The sequence below is a fragment of the Cottoperca gobio genome, chromosome 13 (genome assembly GCF_900634415.1).
Source record: "Cottoperca gobio chromosome 13, fCotGob3.1, whole genome shotgun sequence".
Classification (NCBI taxonomy): domain Eukaryota; kingdom Metazoa; phylum Chordata; class Actinopteri; order Perciformes; family Bovichtidae; genus Cottoperca; species Cottoperca gobio.
In genome coordinates, this window is record NC_041367.1 from 3,319,466 (window position 1) to 3,336,562 (window position 17,097).

The window sequence follows — 17,097 nt, forward strand, 5'->3', positions numbered from 1 at the left end:
ATTTCTGCATTCAAACTGCAATGAGCTCGGCCACTGATTGTTTCATGTGACCATCATGTATGAGGTGACATTTTGTCAAGTCAATCATCTGCATCCTTCCCTGACTCCTACCCTCACGTGGTTACATATTCTTCTCTTTGGCTACAGCTCTACCCATCCATGTGTCTTCTATTTAGTACGTGGACACACTGTGCCACCTGCCGACGCTTTCTGCTTGTCTCTGCGTTTAGTTCAGTCATGTAATCTGTGCTTTACTTTAGCTGGCATGGTACTACTGCTTCTGCAGCTAGTCCCCAGGAAGGTGGCTGCATGTGTGTGTGTGTGTGTGTGTGTGTGTGTGTGTCCATCTGGCTGTGTGTTAGCCAGCTGCATTGCTTTTAAGAGAGTGCTCCATGACAACTACAAGTGACCCGAGATAATGGGCCACATTGGTTGAAATAAGCGCTGATAACTGAGCAATATCAAATAACACCTGTCTTTGTTTGTTGTATTACATCCATGGCGTTGAGTCTCTGCTGTTAAAAGACTATTATTCCTTGTATTGCTGACAGTATCTTTCTGAAGATCAGCATATTGACTGGTTAGACTGACGGCTTCACAGTTTTTAGAAACAGGATTAAACATTGAAACATCGTTTGTATTTCCTCTCTTTAGTTTTCACTCTAAATGAAATGTGTTCTCTTTAGGCTTTCGAATCAGCCGAGATTGTTTGAGGTTATATTTAGAGAAAATTAAGCTCAATAAAAGAGGCTGATGTCTCTTTCGTGCCTGCGTGTAGTGGTTTGACATTCAGCTGCTCTACTCAGATTGTGAATGGTTTAGTTGGCCAAGGCCACCTGCTGGTGGCGGGTGTAGCTGATGTGCCTGCTCGTTTAAAAGTGCATAATGCTCCTTACGTAAAAACAGCTTTCAGTGGGTTCAGTGCTGTTGCATATTTAGTTATGTTTTCTATTCAGAGATTTAGTGAAAGCAAGATCATACTGCTGATTTAGAAATAAAAGCATCAAAGCGTGTGATAAATTTGATGCCAATAAAACCAGCCCTGAATAGTGTAGTGCAGACTGCTGTGCCAGCACACTGTAGAACATTTTGAGTGACTTTGGAATTGTGAATGGAGACGAGAAGAAATGAGAGGGAAGCAGAGGTGACGAGTGAAGAGAAGACGATAAAGAGAGAAAGAGAGGGGAAGGAGAGTTAGTGGCAAGGAAAATGGCTGAGTCTTTCTCAGCCTGCTCTCTGTCAGTAAATTGGCTGCTCAGACAGTTTGTGTGTTTGTGGATGGAACAACACTCACTGATGGCTAAAATAAAATACAGCACAGACCACAGCAAAGTACATTTGCATGTTGAATACATTATTCATGTTTTAAGCAGGGTCAACATGATGCAAAGCTGCATTTATGAGGGCAAGTGAGGTGTAATGTCATATTGTTCCTTGAGCTATATAAATATTTACTTTTACACATGATTATGCATATGAATAAAATATATAGGTAGTTGTTGTACACACTCTCACACACACACACACACACACACACACACACACACACACAAAGGAAAAACAGCAGGAATTGTAGACTGAGAAGAACTGACTTACACATTTATTTGTGGAATTGTATTTGTATTGCTAACAGTACAAATGTGTGTGTGTGTGTGCGTGCGCGCGTGTGTGTGTGTGTGTGTGTGTGTGTGTGTCGCCAGCTTTGGCTGTTCGATCGGTTTGCTGACTTCCATTAACCCCCGGCTACGATAGTGGCACGAAGAGAGGGCAAGTGGAGCCGGAGGAAGCGACTGAGGAGAAAGAAGCAGGGTAGAGTGATTTAGGACAAATGGCTAAAGTGTGTAGCTTACATTCAGGGTGTGTTATGGATCCACAATCAATGTGTGTGTTGCTTATCTGTTCATAATTGAACATATCTGATTTCTCTTTTGGTATTTACAAATATGACTGATGTAAAGTCTCGTAAAATACTGGTGACTTAGACACAGTAAGCCTAGTGGTGTTTTAAATGACTACAGAGTCGACCTGATGTTAGCCAAACATTTCTGCTTTGTCAGCGAGCGTAATGATGTGTAATGTGTGTGTATACTGCATGTGTATGTATGTTAAGTGTGTGTAATGATGTGGAGCAGTTGTTGTGCTCTGTAACTACTACCACAGCAGAGAGGGCTGAGACTTATGGAGATTTCTTGCCTAATGAGCAGGGATCACTTGCATTGTTAGCATTGGATCAACAATTGAGGAGTTCGCTTAATTAAGGCTTGACTGCTTTTAGAGGATCAGCATTTACCCACTCACACACACACACACACACACACACACACACACACACACACACACACACACACACACACACACACACAAACACATGCCTATGCATTCCTATAGGCATCTTAATTACTCACAATTCCACAGTTACCTGAGGATTTTTAAAGCCAAACATTTATGAGATGAGGAATTACTTTTAATATATTTTAGTGGCTGGATCATAGAGGAAATGTTAATTAGTGGTGTAGATGGATTGTTCTCTTGCTATTCCTCCAAAGCCAAAACATAACAATAGATGACGGCATGACTGTCGCCAGGTAACCTGTAATAACATGCAAAGCCCCGGCCCTTAGAAGACGGGCAGAAAGGACACCAACATTCGTAGATTTGTTAAGGAAAAGCTTATTATCATATTTGGAATTTATAGAGCTCTGCCTGCAAGTGTGAACGTGGGAGGAGCATGTGTTTCTTCTTGCCACGGCTAAGCGATTGTATCAGTTCTGTAGTGGTGTAAAAACAAAACAGTCTCACCAACAGGGAAAGAAATTGACGTTAAGCATTTGTTTTTTTGTTATTTTTCTAAATGTCTCACTTAATGTCTGTTGGTCTGTTGGTTGTGGCTGTGTGTGCGTGTTTCTCTCAACCAAGTCTAGAGAGTATGTGGGTTGTGGAGAGAATCCATAATGCAGCGCTGTAATTCAGGCAGAATGCTGATTCACGGTCACAGGCAGGACAAAAGGAGTAGGTTTGCTCGAGCAAACTGCAGGGGTGTATGCTTGTTTTTCAAAATCAGCATGTGTCTTACATGTCTGCTTTGCTGTATCGTGCATTTTCTATGTATATTCTTGTGTATATTCGTGTCCCTGCAGGTGTATGTGAGTGTATGTATCTGTACACAGGCATACATGCAAATGTGGGTGCATGTATAGCCGCTGTCAGGCGGTGAGGGCAGCAGCGGGCAAATCTCAGCTGTGTACGAGTGAAGCTGAGAACCCTTAAGGAAACACAACTAGACAGGGAAGAACAGAGAACCCTGCAGTATGTGTGTGTGTGTGTGTGTGTGTGTGTGTGTGTGTGTGTGTGTGAGAGAGAGAGAGAGAGAGAGAGAGAGAGAGAGAGAGAGAGAGAGAGAGAGAGAGAGAGAGTTGGATAGTGAGATAGAAAACCAGAAAGGGAAAAAAGCCCCCACCAACTTCCCCGTAAGCTGCTGTCACTCTTCTCTCCACTATCTCCTTTTCCACCCCGGTCTTTTCTTTCTCTCCTTCTCTCCATCTTGCCCGGAGACGAGAGGGCAGAGTGCGATAAGAAACCAGGGGGAGACTGATGAGATGGAGAGGTGAAGAGAAGAGAGGATGGGAGATAAACAGTGTAGACACTGCAGACAAGTGAAATTATGGGCACCTTAAGAGAAGAAAATTAAGGGGGGGGGAGGGGGGTGGAGGGAGTGAGGAGACAGTGAAGTAAAGGGTAGGAACTATTTTTAAATGTCTGATGTATGAGCATGCTTAACTGCTTCGACCAAGTAATTTTCTGGGCTGCCTGAATAATACGTCTTCAAGAATGACTGAGCGGTGAAGAGGAGGGCAGAGCAGGTGATGGACAGGCCGGGGAGGAGCACTGGAGAACTGCTCCTTCTATCAACGCAGCAGTCATTTACTCTGACACCCGAGGCTGAAGCCAGGCTGATTCATCATCATTTTCACTGGTCATTACACCAAATTATTTTGTATTTAAATAAGACATCACAGAGGATTTGTTGCTCTGTTAATTGGAGCATTTAGCCTTTTTGCTAGCATCAGTTCTGTGAGTGCGAGAAGAAATGGAGCCAGACAAGAGAGAGGGGAGGGGGGGTAGTGGTGACAGCGAGAATGAGAGAGAGATGCATGTGTAGCAGACGGCGCCTCCTTTCAGTTCCTCCATGGTTTCAGAGGCAAAAGGTAACCCCACCTTTCCCTCAGACTGTCCATTGTGTTTGCAAAAGAAAGAAAGAAAGAAAGAGAGAGAGTGAGGCTACCCTCATCATCCCCTTCACTCTCCATTGTTGCCCCTATCCTTTAAACTTCTACAATCCTCTGCTGATACTTTGACCCCGTCTATATTTCCCATTCTTCTCCCTCTTTCAGTATCATGTCATGGTTTTACAGGGGTGTTTAGGAGCAGCAGTAGCCTCGAGGCTAGAGAAGCAGGCCTGTGACCATGAGATTGCCGATACAAATCTCTGGCTTGGCAGGGAAAACATGGGAGGGGAATGCGAAAGAGAAACCATTTTATTTGCTCACTAACTACATGTGATAACATTTAAAAGACGGTGTTTGGCATGTTGGGAAATTGGCTTTCTTGCCGAGAGTTGTTGTGAATATTGATACCAAACTCATGTTCATAAATAACAAGCTACACCCAGGAGACAGTTAGCTTAGCTTAGCAAAGAGACTGATATCTTGGCTCTGTTCAAAAGGTTAAAAAAGCAAACAAGTTTTAGCTTTGGTTAGCATAAAGACTGGGAGGAGCTAACTTGTCACCGTGCCTGGCCACGGCATAGCCCAGCACGGTGACAAGTTAGCTCCTCCCAGTCTTTATGCTAACCAAAGCTAGTCTGCTGCTGGGGTAGATTCATTTTTAAAAGGACAGATAGGATAGATCTCATTCCAAGGGCATCTAATTATGGCTTTCAATTAACTCTAACGTAAAGCCATCCGTGGCAATATTAGACGCTCGGAGCAAGTGCTCGGCAAGTCAGGAGACGTAGTATAAAGACCGAAAGTTATTTTTAATTATGTTACCTAATAAATGTACTTATTTTAACCCGAGCCACAATCTTTTACTAAACCTAACCAAGTACCTTTGTTGCCTAAAGATAACCATATGCTTTGAGGACACCAAGGGGGTCCAAGCGTACGTATGTGCCGTTGAGCGTCTCATGTAACTCCCAGCAAAAAAGCCAATAAGTGTATTTTCCAAAAAGTGTTGAGAGGTGTATATAAATTAAAACATTTTAAAGATACTGTATTATAGATAGATATACAGTTTGTATAGCTGGGAGCTTTTTTTGCACACACTTCCTTTTTCTCGACCATTAGGCGTCCACCTGATACCTCTCTACATTCATTAAACTGCTAGTTAGCTAATCACATTATAGTGCATTATCTTAAAGGAAAGCATCTACCTTTAATCTAATCATAAAGCTCCTGACTTTACACGGTTAACCCTTTGACACGTATCCTCTCATGCACAATGTTACGAGCAGCGCTGAAAGAGCTTTTGATTCGGCATTCATGTTGCTGTGAGTCAAACGAGGAGCAGACAAATATCAAACATCATTCACTTCACAGAATATATCCAACATCTATATCTTCAAGCTGGTATCTTCAGTTTGCCCTCTCCAAGCCCATGCTGTCACACAAGAGTGAAATCACCCCCGCGTGTTTACGTAGATCATCTTGGTGGAGTGCAGAAGGGCAGGGCAGGAGTAGCTGCACAAACAAATAACTCCCCCGCCTCACAAACACACACACAGACTTGACTTGGACTCGCAAGTTAAAGACTCAGGACTTGAGACTTGAGACACCATGACATGAATGACTTTTAAGTTTAAATAATAAATGTCAATGTCGTTACCCAGTATGGGATATATATATATATATATATTTCACTGAGTATCAATAATTATAATATACATTTTGTCACAACTCTGGCTTTGTGTTTCCTGTTATATTTTGTAAAGTTCACTCCCCTTGTGTCATGTCTTGTTTTACTTCCTGTCCTTGTGTTTTTTCCCTTCCCTTGTGATTGTTGATTTGATCCTCCTGTGTCCACTCACCCTGCCCTTGTGTTTTTGCCTTTCTTCCCCAGCTGTGTCTCTTTCCCTCGTTTACTGTCTGTGTGTGTATATCCCTGCCTGTCCCAGTGTTCTTTGTCGGTTACACTCTCGATATACCCATGTTAACTTGTGTTACTCGTGCCTCCTTGTGCGTTCCTCGTGCGTTCCTCGTGTCTTCCCGGTTGTTACCTTGTTTTTGTATTTGATTAGCTTTTAGAAATAAAGCTCTCTTTTTGTTTAACCTCATCTGGCGTTCTGCATTTGGGTCCACCTCTTCACCTAGTCGTAAGACATGTATTGATTGTCATACCTTTTGAACGAATACATTGGCCAATACTATAATTATTGGACAGGTAATACCTTTTCTTTTATCTTTATGAAGACTGTACATGTAACTTGACTTGGGACTTGATTGAGAATTGCACCAAATGTCACAAAATCTGCAAAATGGTTTTACAATGTTGTGGATCTGATGTTGAGAGGACATGTGTGTATGTGCAACACATATATGGAAATGCATATGTTTATGTTTAGCAGGATTCACAAGATTATTGTCCCTCTAGTGTACTCTCTCAAAGTGCCTGCATGTCTGACTGCTTGCATGTACGTGCATGTGAGAGTTGATTCTCAATCCTGTATTAAAAGACTGGAAGGGTTTATGTGTGGAGGTAATAAGTCCAAACTGTAAAAGGACTGTCTGTGAGTCACTCAGTCATGAAACGCCCAGACCTTGGTGATTGGATGTAGCTGTTCGTGAGCTTTCAGAGTTTTCATCTTCTTGTGATTTCTGCTTTTACTTGTCAGTATGACAGCACCGACTCCAGCAAGCTAAATTCTTGCCTGTTTTTTTCAAGTTTGAAATTCAAGACGCTTTGTTTTCTCTTCTAATTTTTCACCTTTCCCATCATCTTCATTGAGAAAACATCAGAGTCACAGACGTCACCTTTCATATTCCAGTATTATTAGCTTGCAAGTTTCCAGATTATATTAACTTCTAACAGCTCCAGTGGCTTCACATCAGTGCATTTCTTACATTTAACTCGCTCTGATTCTCAAGTTTCATCTCTGCCCTCCTCATTCTCAAATTAATTATAATTTCTCATTTTGAGTAGCACAAAGGTGAACAGCAGTGACAGCATTATTTTGATAATTTGATCAAGAACACTTTTTTTGTCAAAGATATTTTTTGACAGAAAGATGAAACATCATATCTCATAGCTGCGTCTCTGTGTGTGTGTGTGTGTGTGTGTGTGTGTGTGTGTGCGTGTGTGTGCACCTTGTGTGTCTCAGATTAGATTGGTTTTGTGGGACTTAATTAAACCACTCCCCTGGATTGAACCAGACATCAGGAAAGCCTGACATGGCAAAGGGTTACTGCTGAGCTCGCACTGCTTTATTTATCACCCTGAAGTGAGTGAGTTTGTGTGCATGTATGTGTTCACATATTTGGGCTGCTCACAAGAGTGTCTACGTTTCTGTGTGTGTGTGTGCGTGTGTGTGTAAGAGAGCAAGAGAGGGGGGGTGAGGGGGGTTGGATAAATCTGTGTGTCCACATACACATGTGTGTTACGGAGTCTGGACTCGGTCCAAGTTCGGTTCTTTCCTCCTTCTCTTTTTTGTACATGATATATATACCACAAGGACGCCGACGAAGTCAGGAACAGAATTCTGATGAAGCGTATGTTTATTTGCCTTTGTGTGTGTGTGTTTATTTTCCTGTGTGTGTGTGGGTGGGTGTGTGTGTGTAAGTATTTATAACACAAGGACAGTGATGCAGAGAGGAGCTGCATACTGATTAAGTGAAGTGGAAGAGAGGGCCTCTGTGTTGGCAGGCAGAGCCACGCAGCAACAACAAGTCATTCACCTAATTTAGGACACACACACACACACACACACACACACACACACACACACACATGTTTCAATCTAAAAATCTTTCTGATAACTTTGCATGCACAAGCGGCGCCGTAAGATTTTGAAAAGAACATTGTTGTCTTCAGCTGCTGCGCTGGTTAACTTTCGCTGGAGACTAATAGGTTTTTCTAATTATGGTTATATAGAAATAGAGATATGCAATAACTCTTCATGGCCTCTGAATCAGCAGAGAGGTCATTAGAGAAGGAGGGAGGAAGGGAAAGAAAAGAGCAGAATGAAGGGAGGATAATGCAAAGAGGGAACAGTGAGAGACAGAGAGAGTGAGAGGGAGGATGGGAAGGATCAATACAGAATGTACCTTGAGAGCTAAGAATCTGCATATCATGGAACAGGGAGAGGGAGGAGAGTAGGCGTAGAAGAACGGGAAAGCACACACGGTAAGTTTTCAGATTGAGTTTCCTTGTGTTCGGGAAGGGAGACGAGACACAGGAGCATGTGAGAGCAGAAGTTGAGGAGTCCCCTTTAAGTCATTTTAAGTGCTGGGGAGAAGTATGCAACAATGGCGTTTCCAAATGAGAGATAATGGAAGATACGCAGAGAGAAGCTGAGGAAGAACGAGAGTCGCTGCTGGAGAAGTGAGAGTGACAGACCGAAAGGGGATTTGCAGTCTTTCTCAAAGATAAGCACACTGTTTTCTTTCTATCCTGCGAACCCTCACACCCACAGTGGCACGATGAGCAAGTGCACACGCACACACGCACACACACGCGCACAAACGGGCACAAATGGGCATGGACGCATAACCAACACTATTCTATTGCAGCTCTTGGCACCTGACAAAAGATCACCCGTTCAGAGTTGCCATGGCAACGAGGAGATTCGGTGTTGCTACCCGCACAGCCTGACTCCCAGCCTGACGAGAGAGAGAGAGAGGAGAGGAGAGGGAGAGAAAAAGAGATAAAACAGCTAATTAAACTTAAAATGAGGATTTTCATTTGATTAGAAAACTGAGGAAATTGGAATCTCATGATACAAAAATTCCACGTTTTATTTGTTAAGTGGTTTTTAATTAATGTTTGACCAACATGTTGTTGTTTTACCACATCAAGCACACACATAAGTTTGTTGTTATGTATTAAACTGTATTGTGCTGCGGTGTAATGAGAGATCATCCCATTGCTATCCATACACCAGACGTTTAATGATCAGTTGCATATTTACGCGTGTCTTTAAAGTTAGTAGATTTTACCTGCACATCACATTCCATCAGTCAAGTTATGACAAAGTATGAAATATTTAATTTGTCTCTAGTTTCATTTGTGTTGATGCATTTAGAATTTTGATTAAATACTAATAAACGTGGTCCTCATTTGTTTTGTGATGAATGTGTTGGGATCTGTTTTACTACATTAAACATTAGATTGTTGCACATCTTCTATGTTATATATTTCTAGGATTAATAGCGTGCATAAGAAATAAAGTTGTATTTTCTGACATGTTGGATTATCTCAAATGGCTGTTTGAATTCAACACAATTTAAATAAGTTAATAATTAATAATAAAATAGGACGACGTCTGCTTCACATCCCCGTGTATCAATAATAAAGTTGATGGATAATCTAAAACATCATTTTCCAAGTATGTGCAGATTGTCTGTGAAAACCTTAACAACGCATCTCCTACAAAAACACACACGGAACCTGAAAGATTATGTCTCAGCAACGTGTCTAAAAGGGTTCACCTGGTTCCTTGATGTTGAGTTTTTCTTTTATCTTCTTCGTCTTTGAGTTTGCTTGACAGGCGGAGACATGATGCGCCAGTAAAGTAGCTGTGAACGTTCTACAGGGAAGAAACTGCAAAATTCAACATTGTGAAATACTAGCAAATATCACACTTATAGTATTACAAAGCATAAATCTCCACATGCAAGCAAAGTACATGCAATAAGACATGATGTTATGTTGCACGTAAAGGCCTGCAGACATCATAACAGGCTGCATCGATCGACATGGGAGGATCCTCTTTCCTGGCAGACTGAAGGAGAGGACGAGCTGCACAACAGCACCTCTGGAGGGAACACTTCAACAGGGCAGATGTTTGCCAATGCCGGAGCTGGAACCAGAGCCGTTCCTCAGCTAAATGCACATCAATCATTATGCATGAAACAAGCCGTGTCCATTAGTTCCCCATCAATTATGGCAGTTATTTTACTTTTAGTCATTTTACTTTTACAGGAAATCCCAGATCCTCTCATGACTCTGGATGAAGACGATTGTTGTGGAGTTGTGCTCCTTCCTTCTGAATGATTGTAATGTGCGTCATGTTGCAGTGGGAAAAGTGCATAATATACTTGGAATGAAATAATCATCCATGGGTGACTGTGAGTTTTGTTTGTGCAGTGTTTATCCTTTAATGGCATGGCTATAATGCTATCGTCAGCACAGTCAATTTAAGATAATTAACTGTCAGATTATATTAGCTTTTAAATCCGCAATGCAATCTGAGAGGACGGCGGCGCTAAAGTTAAGAGTACAAGAAGTAGATGGAGACGGAGAGAGAGAGAGAGAGAGAGTCACACACAGAGCGCACGTTTCTCTTCTGCTCAGCACACAGATATGAAATAATGAAATATTGATACTTCACAGACCGTGAGCAGCTTAGCAGCAGCAGTATATTTGAGACCTGAACACATGAAAGGAGAGCGAGATTGTATTCATCTTTTTTTTTTTCTTGCTTCCTGTGTGATACTCTATAGCTCCACAGAAGCTCAGGCCCTCTGGAGGTCACAAGGTCACTGGCGGGTTTCACAACATCCCTGACATAAGACAGTTAGAATGAATCACACTTTGACCTTCTCTCGACAGCAACTGTTGATCTTTGCACGTGAATAACGACACACACACACATAAACAGTGGTTAATCATTACACCGCATCTAGAACACAGTGCATTCAGAGCAGCTATCAAAGCTTAACACTGACAGCTGTTAGCACACTCATTATTTTATATGAGAGTGTGTGCGCGTGTGTGCGCGTGTGTGCCCATGTGAGTCTATTCCCGTCAAAACATGCAGACAGCAGCAGGGTTGGATGACATGTGCCTTAGAAATGATGCAGCAGAAGATGGGAGTGTGATAAAGTTGTGCATGTGCATTTTCCTCTTCATTCAATATGCTGATCCTCCCCCCCATAGGGATGTAACATCTGTGCCATGCTTATGGGGAATGCTGCATAATGGGAACACTTAGATAGGCCACCTGCATATTATGGTTTGTGCAGTCGTTGCGTTGGTGATATAACAGTTAGTTACAAACACACACGCGCACACACACACACACACACACACACACTGCAACACCACAGTGTAATTGTTTGCTGACTTTGTCTCCCAGGAGGTGGAATGACTGTATCAACATGGACACTTCATTGTTTCACTGCAATTTCCAGGGCTTGATTTCTGCGACGCTAAAAGCAAAGATAATCATTTTTCCCAACACTAAACTTTATCATGTGGCTGTGCCAGCAAGGGGTTATCTCTCTGCACATGGCAAGGCATATTACAACACAGTGCGGGTGATGCAGGAGGAGACCCAACACACTGCAAATGCAAATGACAATAATAGCACAAATCATCACCCGCAATCACGTCATTTACGATTCAAATATTTGCATTTATTTATATAGATTTCATCTTCACTTCGTAGCAGCCTGACAGACCGGTCCAACACACCAGGTTAATTAGAGATGGCATGGAACTGTAATTACATCCTCTCCCCATTAAGCTACCAGCAACACATAGATGCTGGTTAAGGACGCAGACCTACATTTAAGGAAACAACTTGCTGATTGCAGATTCCTTGAATCTTTATCATCTTTATTATGTTGGAGGTGAATGTAATACGACACCAGGGTGAAACAGAAAGATGATGTGTGGTGTGGTGGGTGGTGATGGTCTTAGTGGCTTCCAAATACAACACCAGAAGGTTGTGAGTTCAACACCAGGGCTGCCACCATTGTGCCCCTGAGCAACGTACTTAACCCCCGAGTTACTTTCACTGTAAGTCGCTCTGGATAAATGACCTGTAATAATAGTAAAATAATAGTAAAAATGGATTAACGTCAGCAGAAGACTCACCTGCATGTTTCGTTACTTGGAATCAACAGTGCCCAACACGAGGTCTCTGAGGTCACCTTCTCATGCACTGTCTGTAACGGTTTAGTCAATTTAGATGTGTAGGAAACAAGAAGTGTCTAGAAAAGCTTCTCATGCGCCCGACTCTTCAGACGGACTTGTTACATGTGTAATGTGGAACTCCCCTGTGAGCAGGTGAATCAACAATAAAGGAGCTGGAGACGGAGCGTGTAAAGAGCAGCGCTGAGCCAACAGTTGAACATGTCCAGCAGGTGACAGGTTGAAAATGTGCGTGCATATATTACTGTTGTGACCTGTTATGACCTTTTACTCTATGTGAACAGGAACGCAACGAGTTTATCCAACCTTTGCAAAAATGAGTCCAAAACAAGAAGAAAAAGCATTTAATTGTATGAAAATGATTTAGAGAAAAATGCACTAATATTGCAGACAAATGAGCAAAAAATAAATTAAAATAAGGCTACAGGGTTACCAAGGCCAAAATAATAAAACACAAAAACCCACTAACTAAAAAAACACAATTAGCAAGTCACAACAAAACAGGAAAAAAACAGAGAAGCAACATAAGATTACAGAAGACTGCAGAGACAAAGGATGAGTTAAAAGTGCAGTTTTATTTGAATAACTTTAATTATTAATTTGTGGAAATTAAATGAGGTATTTTACACTCAACTCAGCAGCTAGATGCAAACACTCTGGGTGTTCAAAACAGACAAACACGTCTTTAATTTCACTTTCTGCTAAGACAATATGAAACCATTAATTTGAGGGGTGGGATTCATGCACATTTATTTAGCAGTTTATGGGTAAAAATGACTGATTTGCACAAACAAATGATTAAAAAATGTACTTTTATACATGTCATACAAGCAGAGAGAGTTTTGTTTTATTCCGGCAACCGCATGGTGATTATGTTGTCCTAATCTGTGGAGAGATTTGCTCAGATAAGTATAAATGTAGGAGTTGGAAGTGCCTCAAGAAAAGGTCACAGCGTGGAAACATCTCAAGCATTTTACTGAGAGTGTGCATTACAGAGTAGTCTCTCTTTAAGTGAACATATAGTTAATTATTAATAGGCCTAGCATTTATCACTGAAGAGAAAAAAAATGAGTGTAGAGACATATCGTCAGACGGCCGAGGCTCCGGTATAAACACATTTATTATATTGAGACCTTGAGAGTGTTTTATTGAGCTTCCAGAGAACAAAGCTACAAATTGGGAATGCAGATCATAAAACGTTGCAAAAGTCATAAAATCCAGGTATTGATTCTCTAAGATACCGGTGAGGATTCCCACATGCACACAAACAGAAACACACACGCACACACACACACATGGACACACATATATAATGTTGGTTGGCAGCTCTCAATGTTGAGTGCCTAGTCTTAAAGTGACTGGATCGATACAGGGGAGTGAATTGCCAATTTCAGTTTGTTCTATTGAAATCAGCTGGCGCTGCATTCTGGAGGGAGAGCACCTGAAATTGGCAGTGGCAGAGTGGAATTGGATTCGTAAAGGAGAGAAAGGAGTGAGCAGAATGACCAGAGATGGACTTGGACGCCTAAATCTCCATGCACGCACAAAAGCAAACATAAGACGTTCCTGCAGTACGTCATTGTTGCACACCTCGTATCTTAGCCACATTATGGAAGGCCCTTTGTCTTCACTGTCTCAACTGAATGGACCCACACACACACACACACACACACACACACAGAGCTCATCTTGGCATCTTCAATCGTAGAGTCCATGGCAATCAAGCAGTGTGCTGGAAGAGCAGATAATTGTGTCTCATGATAGTGAGTAGCTCATTCAGTTGATCTCCTCCACTCTGTTTATTGGGATGACATAGACATAGACGGCAACACCAAACCACAGAGTGCATTGGCACGGATGAATGTTTGGCCGTAGAAACTGTACACAATTTAAACCGTAGCTTTGCATTCCTTTCTAGCCTGACAAACTAAATCAACAGGCAGTGTGGAGTTTGTTCAGCTTGGCCTTTGAAGGCGGCATGGAGCCTGTGGTGCAGGACCAAACAGAATCTTTGCTCTTTCTAGACACTTCAAATATCAAACTTCAAGTTTGTGACATCGTGTTCAGAGGCTGACCCCTGTGGAGACGGCGTCCCGTTATATTTAATCTCTGTTTGAGAAGGGAAACAGTGGAAATATATGCTTCAAGGCAGAAAGCCAGCTGCCTGCTTTGGTCTTCTGTGTGTCCTAATGACTCCCACGTGTGTGATGGCCAGAGAAGAGGTGAGTGTTCATCTTTGCTGCGGACCTGCTGCATGATAATGATTGTGGCATTGTGTTAGTGTCACAGCAGAGGGTGCAGTCATCTGTCTTCACCCCGCACAGCCTCGGGGGCATTGTTGCGAGACAAAGACGGTGTACAAATCAACAATAGTTACACCTAGTGACTCTGGTTCAGTGATTACAAGCAGCTCTCTGTAATCAGACACTTTTACTCTATATTTCTTTAAGACTTAAGTGTTTACAGCTGTTCAGAAGGTCCACACTCAACAACCTGGTCATAGGTTCCATTTACACTTCTCATATCCAGGTAAAATCCAAATTAGAGTCAAGACACTATCGAGCCACATGTGTGTCTCTGTTAGCAGATCACAGGTATGATTGCAACCGGTCTTTGTTTTCCCGGGCCACATCACATCAGGGTCCCTTTGCAATGCACCTGAAGATGTTTGGTAACTGCCAAAAATGCCAGAAGAAGAACAATGACCTCTGCACTTTACAGTTTGGCTAGCGTTAGCTAACAACTATCCATAATTCATCATGAATGAGAACAAGTTGTAACGTCCCGTCATGTGTGTATTTATGTTATGTTTCATGTTTAGTTTAGAGTCTATATTTAGTCTTGTCTCAATGTTCACTTGTTAAGTTACAGTCACTCATGTCTCGTCTCGTCATGCACTGTCTGTCGTTGCACTTCCTGTTTTATTTTGTAATTACCTTTCCCTCTCGTTTCAGAGCACTTCCTGTCTGTGAGGTTTCCCGCTTGTTTGATTGTTGCCACCTGTCTCCCATTACCTCGTGTGTGTGTGTGTGTGTGTGTGTGTGTGTGTGTGGGTATATATAGTCCTTGTTTCCCTTTGTCCTGTGCCAGTTCGTCTTGTGTTTTTGCCACCAAGAGAGCCAGCGTTTTGTACCAACTAGCCGTCATAGAATTTAGCCTTTAGTCAAGTTTAGTTTAGTTCATGTTTTTTGCATTTCCTTTGTTCTACGTTTTTTCCTCATATGAGTGATTTTCCTTGCTGCTTTAATGGGAACGATAAAACACTAACTTAGTGTAGCTTTAGTTGCCTTTATTACGAGGACACAGGAAATAGACACGGGATGAATTCAGAAAATCAGAAGGCTAGCTCCGAATACAATTATATAATATATATAATATAATAATAATATGCTTACTGACAAAGTTACACTATAGAAGAAGTAGAGATTATGTGTCCATTTTAGTGAGACAGCTACATTTACACCTTTGCAACATCTGGCTAGAAGGCCTCTGCATGAGAAGCACAATAGCCCCAGTGGTTGATCTGCCCGTGATCAAACATGCAGGGTTACCACGCCTGATGAGTTGCATGTTTCTCAAGTGTGCGTTTGTTTGTGTGTGTGTGTGTGCACGAGTGTGTAAATGAGTAATGACATTTTAACAGTGGGGTAAAGATAACTTGTGCTGAGTCACAGCTTACGTAAAACAACACAAATATACAATAATCTTTGGGTAAATTATGTTCATCCACGCAGACTCATAATCATCAAAACATAATAGTGGGATTGATTGTAACGAGCTGATATGGGGATTTTAGGCTGCAGTTGTTTTCTCACACTCTCGATTGTTATCTGACATTTTAGTGCTTTGGGGTCTGCATGCACAGACTATGAAACACACCTACACACACACACACGCACACACACACACACACACACACACACACACACACACAGTAAAGGAGTGTTGAGCCACTATGACCACAACACTTGAAGTTAGAAGCACTTTGCCCTGATCATTGGAGAGAGCCAAGGTAAGACTGCAGCTGCAAACTAATCTTCTTTTAAATTACACTTATAGCATGTGTTAATGATACAACACCATTGAGATACTGCTATGATTACTTTTTAATAACTAACACATCAACATATTATTATTATTATTATTATGAATAATTACAAATGATTGCATTAAAAAAAGCTTTTTGAATAAATAAATAAAAAGACTTCCAACTTCCAGTAGCTTGCAGATGTTAATATTATGCAGTTCTATCCACATTACTGTGGACAGATTTGTGACCATGTTTGTTAATGATAATGTTGGTTATGTATAGCTCTTTGCCAGTAGAGTAAATAATCTACTGCATATTGCAATGCAGCCCCAAGGAACAGATGATCTATGGAGGGCTCTGAATACCGATGTGTGGACAGATTTCTTTATTCAGATGTATTCTGCATGGATCCACTTTTGTTTTGTCTAGAACATAATTACAGGTGACAAATCTCCTCTTGGGCTGGCATTAACTTTTAAGCATATGTCTCAGTGTAACCAGTGAACTAAATGTATTAAGTAAAAGTTCAAATGAAATATGAGATAACATTTTAAACTGCCTGCACTCATGGGAACCTCAAAAGTGCAGCCATAAAGTGGCCCTGTATTTTTAAAGTGTGTGTGCAACTGCCCGTATCAGAACGTCTGTGTGTCTGGAGAAGTGAAATGATATGCTGTTATGGCTGGAAACTATTTTTAGGCCCCTTAGTGAAAGCTAAATGGAAACAGGGAGTGGCTAAAAAGGTTTGCACTGTATGAATGTGTCTGCCTGTGAGTCTGGGTGTTGCATTGCATGTTTGCAGGTGATTGTCGGTGCTTCTGTACGGTGTGCAGGGGGCATGCACGCGCTTGACTCTCTATCTCTTTCTTTGCCCTCGCCTGCTCTTCACAGCACATTAAACAAGATGGCTATAAGCC

At 41.7% G+C, this 17,097-nt stretch overlaps 1 protein-coding gene across 1 annotated transcript in view; it reads left to right on the plus strand.

Annotated features, from left to right (window-relative positions):
* Positions 1-7,340: 7,340 nt before the first annotated feature.
* si (sucrase-isomaltase) overlaps positions 7,341-17,097 on the plus strand; it is a 59,012-nt gene continuing 49,255 nt past the window's right edge. The window contains 1 exon segment of the mRNA XM_029446109.1: positions 7,341-8,397. The gene's annotated coding sequence lies outside the window, so the exon portion shown is untranslated.